The sequence below is a fragment of the Benincasa hispida genome, chromosome 7, assembly GCF_027475165.1.
Source record: "Benincasa hispida cultivar pf3 chromosome 7, pf3_genome.v1.1, whole genome shotgun sequence".
Taxonomy (NCBI): domain Eukaryota; kingdom Viridiplantae; phylum Streptophyta; class Magnoliopsida; order Cucurbitales; family Cucurbitaceae; genus Benincasa; species Benincasa hispida.
This window is the reverse complement of record NC_143484.1, coordinates 3,142,902-3,150,253: the sequence shown is the minus strand read 5'-3', so window position 1 is coordinate 3,150,253 and position 7,352 is coordinate 3,142,902. Positions and strand designations below refer to the sequence as shown.

The 7,352-nt window shown below is 41.7% G+C and overlaps 1 non-coding gene across 1 annotated transcript; it reads right to left on the bottom strand.

Moving 5' to 3' along the window:
• Positions 1-5,518: 5,518 nt before the first annotated feature.
• LOC150034842 (small nucleolar RNA R71) lies at positions 5,519-5,625 on the bottom strand. The gene has a single exon (XR_016530979.1). It is a non-coding gene; the product is annotated as a small nucleolar RNA R71 (small nucleolar RNA).
• Positions 5,626-7,352: the final 1,727 nt, after the last annotated feature.

Genomic DNA, 7,352 nt, shown 5'->3' with positions numbered 1-7,352 from the left:
CAAAACAATAAACTAGGGCACGACCCAGTACAAAAATCTCCCACTTGCCCTAGTCCAGTCGTGGGCGGTCTCATAGACCCATGCTTCAAAGGTGACCCTAAAAAACTATAGTTGTGAGAACCTTTGTAGACGGGTTAGCAACATTGTGCTCCGAAGCGATCTATGTGACTATCACATCCCCTCGATGGACTATCTCGTGGATGGGATGATACTTTCCTCTATATGTTTGTCGTGCTTGTGACTCCTGGGCTCCCTGGAGTTCACCACAGCACCACTATTGTCACAATAGAGGGTGATAGACCTAGACATTTTTGGAACAACTTCCAGATCAGTCATGAACTTCTTGAGCCAAACGGCCTCCTTAGTAGCTTCACAAGCTGCTACATACTCGACCTTCATCGTGGAGTCGGTGATACACCCCTGCTTAGTGCTTCACCACACTACAGCTCCTTCGTTAAGAGTGAACACTGACCCTGAAGTGGATTTTCAAGAATCCTTGTTAGTCTAAAATTCAAAGTCTATGTATCAAGTAAGGATCAAATCCTTAGTTCCATACACTAAGATGTAGTCCCTCATTCTCCAAAGATACTTAAGGATGTTCTTTACTGCGGTCCAATGACCTTGTCCTGGATTAGATTGGTACCTACTCACTATCCCCACAGCATAGTAGATGTTCGGTCTGGTACAAAACATCACATACATCAAACTACCAACGGTAGATGCATAAAGGACCCGTCTAATCTCCTCAACCTCTTGAGGCATCTTAGGATACATTTCCTTGGACAAAGTAACTCCATGCCTGAAAGGCAGTAGGCCCCTTATGGAGTTCTGCATCGAGTACTTGAGCAGCATCTTGTCAATGTATGGTGACAAAGACAATGCTAGCTCTTTGTTCTTTCGATCCCGAAAGATCTAAATACCAAGAACAAACTGAGCCTCTCCCAAATCATTCATTTGGAATTGGGTCATTAGCCAGTTCTTAACTGATGTCAGTAAACCTACATCATTCCCAATGAGTATGATATCGTCTACATACAACACTTGGAAAACTACTGAATTGTTGATGATTTTCTTGTAGACACAAGGTTCATCAATGTTTTGGTCAAAGCCGTAAGATTTGATCATAGTATCAAATCTAATGTTCCAAGATTGAGATGCCTGTTTCAGCCCATAAATGGACTGATTCAGTTTGCAAATGGTTTTGCTCTTGACCTTGGGCTATGAATCCCTCGGGTTGCACCATATAAATGGTCTCCTTAAGATTACTAGTCAGAAAGGCAGTCTTGCCATCCATTAGCCATATCTCATAGTCATAATATGAGGCAATGGATAGGAGGTTGCGAATCGACTTCAACATGGCAATAGGCGAGAAAGTCTCCTTATAATCAACTCCCTCCACATGGGTGTAACCCTTTGCCACAAGTCGAGCCTTGAAGGTTTGCTTTCCCATCGGCACCCCGTTTCCTCTTGTAGATCCATTTGCATCCTATAAGTTTTACCTCATCAAGTTGATCTATAAGATCCCATACAGAGTTGAATTACATAGACTCTATCTCGAGATCCATGGCTTTGACCCATTCATCCTGGTCAACATCCTCCATTGCCTTCCATTAAGACAATGGATCCTCAACCTCGCCATTGACTACCATAGCCAGGATTTCAGTGAAACCCATATAGCGAATAGGTGGGTTTGCAACCCTCCCACTACGTCGAGGTACCATCAACTCTTGAGGTGGTTCTGACCTACCAGATGAACTTCCATCAACAACTCTTGTTGACAGAGTAGGCTCTTCAACAACTCTTGCTGAAGCTTCAATAGTTTTGTTGGAAAGTTCACACAACACGATCTTACTATGTGGACTGTGATCCCTCATATGATCCTCCTCGAGGAAGGTAGCATTTATTGACACAAACACTCTGTTTTCCTTACGATCTGATAACGGGTAGAAATGAACGTTATTACAGTGCAAAGATATAAAACAATGAAGGATTGCAATGGTAAAAGTATATAAAATTGCGTCCAAAAGCATTAAGTTTAGAACATTACGATCGCATGCGTCCATCGCATTGAAGTAGCTAATTTTGTATTTTGTGCAGGAAAATGCGTTGGCGCAAGGCGGAATTGCGATCCAAGGAAATTAGCGTCCGAGCACATAAATGATTGCGACCGTAAGGCTATGCGATCATCTGCATTCGCGAAGATCTGCTCAAGAAGGTGGCCGCATTGAGCCGGCGCATCAAGGTGAAAGCTTAATAAATCACGATGGGACAGAAATCTAATGACGGTCGAATCTGAATTTAGTTGACAAGCCGTTAACGACATATTGTAGCAAGTAGACTCAACTTTTCGGTGACAATTATTTGGTGCATCAGACAGAGAATTAATGACATCCCATAACTGCAATCATTCGAGAGAAAAAGCTCTTCACCCTGAAGCTCTATAAATACCGAAGGCCACCTTCGTTAAAGGAGTTCGGAGAGTTCGGTTTCGTTATTCAAAATTTATAGTTCTTCATCACCATAGATAGTTGTAGTCTATAATTTTATATATTTAGAAGACGGAGCCAAGTGAATGGAGAATACACCGAGAGATCGTCCTGGTTAACTCGGAAGAATGTCGGGAAGCGTCGAAAATAGAGAGAGGGCCGACTCTTGCGGAAGCAAGAAAATTCCTTGAGTAGAATAGAGAGACTCAGTGTAAAAGCCTTGGGAAGCAAGAAATTGCTACCAGGCTCTCTATCCTTATTTTCCATTGTCATTTTGTATTCTGAACTTATTAATAAAATGGAATTTGCATCTCTATATCTGTTCACTCTCTTTACATTACGCACGAGTAACTAAACTGTCGAATGGGTTGAGAAGCACTTAGCTAACATAACCTGAGAGCTTCATTTTATGCAATCATCTTGTATTATGTATGCGTCATTCGTCCATTAGAGATGCTCGAGAGGGTGGTCTAAGGTTAGAATCTAGGCTTGGAAAAGTCATATTAGAATCTAGGCTCGGGAGAGTCAGATTAGAACCACATAATCAAGAGATAGAAACTTAGGAATAAGTTTTGTTTGCTATTAACGCATCGCATGCACCCTAGAGATAGGATATGATTGTATGCGGTCACCTTGTACCTGTGTGCATCATTCATCATCACATAGGCATAGAGACTTAGGAATAAGTCCTATAGACATCATCGCATACATCGCATGCGTCCTAAAATTAGGAGTTATCGCATTTGCATTGAAAAATGAATTGCTGTCGCATGTGTGTAGCATGATCGCATAGCTTGGACGCAATCTTAGGAAGTGCTAGCTAAAGACCTTCTCAACCTGTTCCTCTGCATGCGACAGTTGGATAAATGTAGGAATCGTGATCAACGCATAAATAAAATGATCGTAACTCTGCTGCCAAATGTGCATGAGTTTAGACTGAGAAAGAGCGTCGTGCTCGTAGTTGGATGTCTGCATGACACACATGGGGGCAAGCCAAAACGAAGGCTAGGCACTCGGATCAGCGTAAGGTCATAGAAAAAATATATGTCTAAACTACGTAATAACGGGCAGAAATACACATTATCATAGTTCTAGGTTCTTAAAAAATGTTGGATTGCGTTGATGAAATATGTTAAATTGTGTCCATTAAGCGAAAATTCTATAATATTGCGGTCGCATGCGTTCAGCACATTAGAACTATTGATTTTTGTATTTTTGTGCAGAATATGCATTAACGCAATGCAAGATTGAGATCATAGGAAATCATCGGTCGAGTGCAACTTCACCGCAAGGCTTTGCGTTGATTATGCTCGCAAACATTTGCCCGAGAAGGATCACCGCAACTTGGTCAGTGCAACATGGTGGGCACATCTAGAAGAAAGGCCAATTAAGAGCAATGGGACAGAAAGCTAATGACAGTCGAATCTAAATTAAGATGACAGCCGATAACAGTCACAAAGTACATTCAGCTTTATGGGTGATAACTATTCAGCGTGTCAATCAGGAATTAAAGTCATCCCATCTGTACAATTGGGAGAGAGAAGCCGCCTTTCACCATGGATGCTCTATAAATACCAAGTGCATTCTTCAGAAAAGGGTTTCACCACTTTTACAATCTTTTGTTCCAGCTCGCACGTCTTCGTTTTTAATTTTCTTTCATCTTATGGCGGATGCGAGAGAGAAAGTTGTGTTGGTAGATCGTTCCGGTAAGCTTGGAAGAGCGCCAGAAGCTCCAAAGACAAAGAGAGGGCCGACGCTCGCAAAAGCAGGAATATCTATAGATTAGAATAGAAATTATAGTGTAAAAAGCCTCGGTCAGCAAGGAATTGCTACCAGGCTCTCTACCTTAAACTTCCATTGGCATTTTGTACTCAACTCATTTATAAGAATGGAATTTTTTTCTCTATATCTGTTCACTCTCTGTGATTCAGACATGAGTAGCTAAATCAGTTTAATGGGTTGAGAAGCATTTAGCTAGCACAACTAGGGAATCTTCATTCTTTGCAATTATCTTGTTTACATATACTTCATTCGTCCATTAGAGATACTCGGGAGGGTAGTCTAAGGACAAGATTTAGACTTAGGAAGGTCAGGTTAGAATCTAGGTTTGAAAGAACCAGATTAGAACGCATAAACAAGAGATAGGTGCTTAGGAATGAGCACTATTTGTTATCAACGCATCGCATAGGATATGATTGTATGCGGTCACCTTACTTTCATGCATCTTGCATCAATGCATAGGATAAGAGTAGAGACTTAGTGATGAGCTCTATGGACATTTTGCATTCAACACATGCGTCCTAGATTTAGGAGCATCGCATTTGCATTGGAAAATGACTTGTTGTGCACAACTTGAGTGCACAATGCAATTCCATCAACGCATATCATCCATATTTCCATTCAATAAAATCAACGCATCAAGTTTTTGGCATCATTGCCGGGGACTTTGGCAAAATAGTTTGTTAATGGTAATTTTTTGATTTCTTTGCAGGACTCTCAATCTTTGGCAAATTATGACCCGGAGATTGAGAGGACTTTTAGAAGAAGATTAAGAGACCGCCAACAACAATAAGAAGGAACACCAAGAATGGCGGAACAACCAGCAGAAAGGGCCGCTAACGCGAATAATATAATGGCCAACTCCATCCTTCTGGCGATGACCACAATAGACCCATCTGGGGCTATGCGTCACCTAAACTCTACGATTTCTCTCCAGGAATCATGAGGCTGGTGCTAGATGGATCGAGGTTTGAAATGAAGGCGGTAATGTTGCAGATGATCCAGGCTGTTGGGCAGTTTGGAGGAAGGCGTGGTGAAGACCCGCATGCCCACCTCCAAAGCTTCATAGAAATCTGAAACACTTTTGTGTTCTGAATATCTCAACCGAGGAAGTTCGACTAACTCTGTTTCCCTTTTCTTTGTGTGATCAGGCGAGGAATTGGGCATATTCTCTCGAACTAAGAGAGAGAACTTCGTGGGAACAGGTGGTGGAAAAGTTTATGAAGAAGTATTTTCCACCAACTGAGAATGCTAGGAGAAGGAAATTAATAACAAATTTTGAACAGGAACATGACGAATCGCTCAGCGATGCTTGGGCGAGGTTCAAGTGGCTGGTAAGAGACTATCCACACAATGGCTTACTAGATTGCCTGCAAATGGAAATTTTCTACCAAGGATTGAACCCCTCTTTGCAGACCGCTACCAATGCGGCAACCGCTGGTGGTCTGCTCAACAAAACATATAAGAAGGCTAAGAGTATACTTAATTGCATTTCTAAAAATCATGAAGATTGAAGGGAAAGTAATTAGAGATTAAGAATCAAAGAAAACGGCGCAAACAATAGGGCCATCACATCCCTGCAAAATCGAATGACTGCGATGATGAGTTTAATACAAGGCATCACAATTAATAATACGGGAGCGAAGAAAGGGCAGGTCAGTGCAATTACTCAAACGATCGTAAGTTGTGTCATTTGCGGTGATGCTCACTCGATGGAAGAATGCACAAAAAACCCGCAGTCGGTATGCTTCATGAGAGATAACCCCTATTCCAATACATATAACCCCGGGTGGCAAAACCACCCATATTTTGCTTGGAAGAATCAACAACAAAATTTTCAACCTATGGCGCAAAAAGAAGAGCCACCAGGATTCTTTCAATGCAACAACGGTCAACCGAGCAATCAAGTAAGTAGCTCACAACAACCACCGCAATCCTCTTCTTTGGAGAGCCTATTGAAGCAGTATATAGAGAAAAACGAGACGGTGCTTCAAAGTCAGGCCACGTCCATCCGCAATCTTGAATTACAGATGGGCTAGATTGCGAGTGAGCTGAAAAATAGACTGCAATGAGCGTTGCTGAGCTCAACTGAGCTCCCTCGCAATGCTGGGGGTAATGCGAAGGAACAATGCTTAGCAGTCTCCTTGCTAAGTGAAGACACGACTGCGGAAGTAGGAGAGAAGCGCATTGCGACCAACTTGAATGCAGTGATAATCGAAGACTCGCTGACCTGTACTTTGGAGAAGCTTGAGAAAATAGACCCTGAAGTTGCATCCACCCTTAAGCCTCCAGATGTTGAGACAGAAGAAGTCCAACCACCAGTGACTCCGCAAAGATTGAAAGAGGAACAAAATGAGGAAGAAAATATCGTAATAGAGGCTACAGCGCAAAATGCTATGATCCCACCTAAAATGAGCACCCCGGAAATCTTCACGATCACATGCTCTATCAGAGGGACCTTCAGTGGCCAGGCACTATGCGATCTTGGGGCAAGTATAAATATAATGCTGCTATCAATCTTCAAACAATTGAATGCCGGCACACTTATGCCCACAAAGGAAACTCTCCTGCTCACAGACAGATCTCGAATACATCCTGAAGGAAAGTTGAAAAATGCCGCAATTTCAATCGATAAATTCATCTTGTCGGCAGACTTCCTCATTTTGGATTATAAAGCAGACGAAGATGCGCCTATCATATTGGGACGATCATTCCTTTCAACCGGTCGCGCTCAAATTGATGTGCACAAGGGAGAAATTGTAATGAACATTCATGGGGAAAAACTCTGAAATAAGGCAGTAAAGACCCTAGAAGACAAAGAAAAGAGAGAAAAGCCACCATGGACGTGAATAAACTAGCCGAAAATAAGTGGTCCCTGCATTATCAAATGATCGCAACTTATCAGGGACGCAAGTTTTGGGAAACCTCAATTCTTCAACTTTCTCCATTACTCGAAATTTTACTATCTTTTCAAATCCTGATCTATCCTTATTTTACTATCACTATCTTTATTTCAAAAAAAAAAAAAAATGCGATAACAAGTTTTATTTTGTTTAAAATCATTTGACCCTCTCTTTGTTTTTTTTG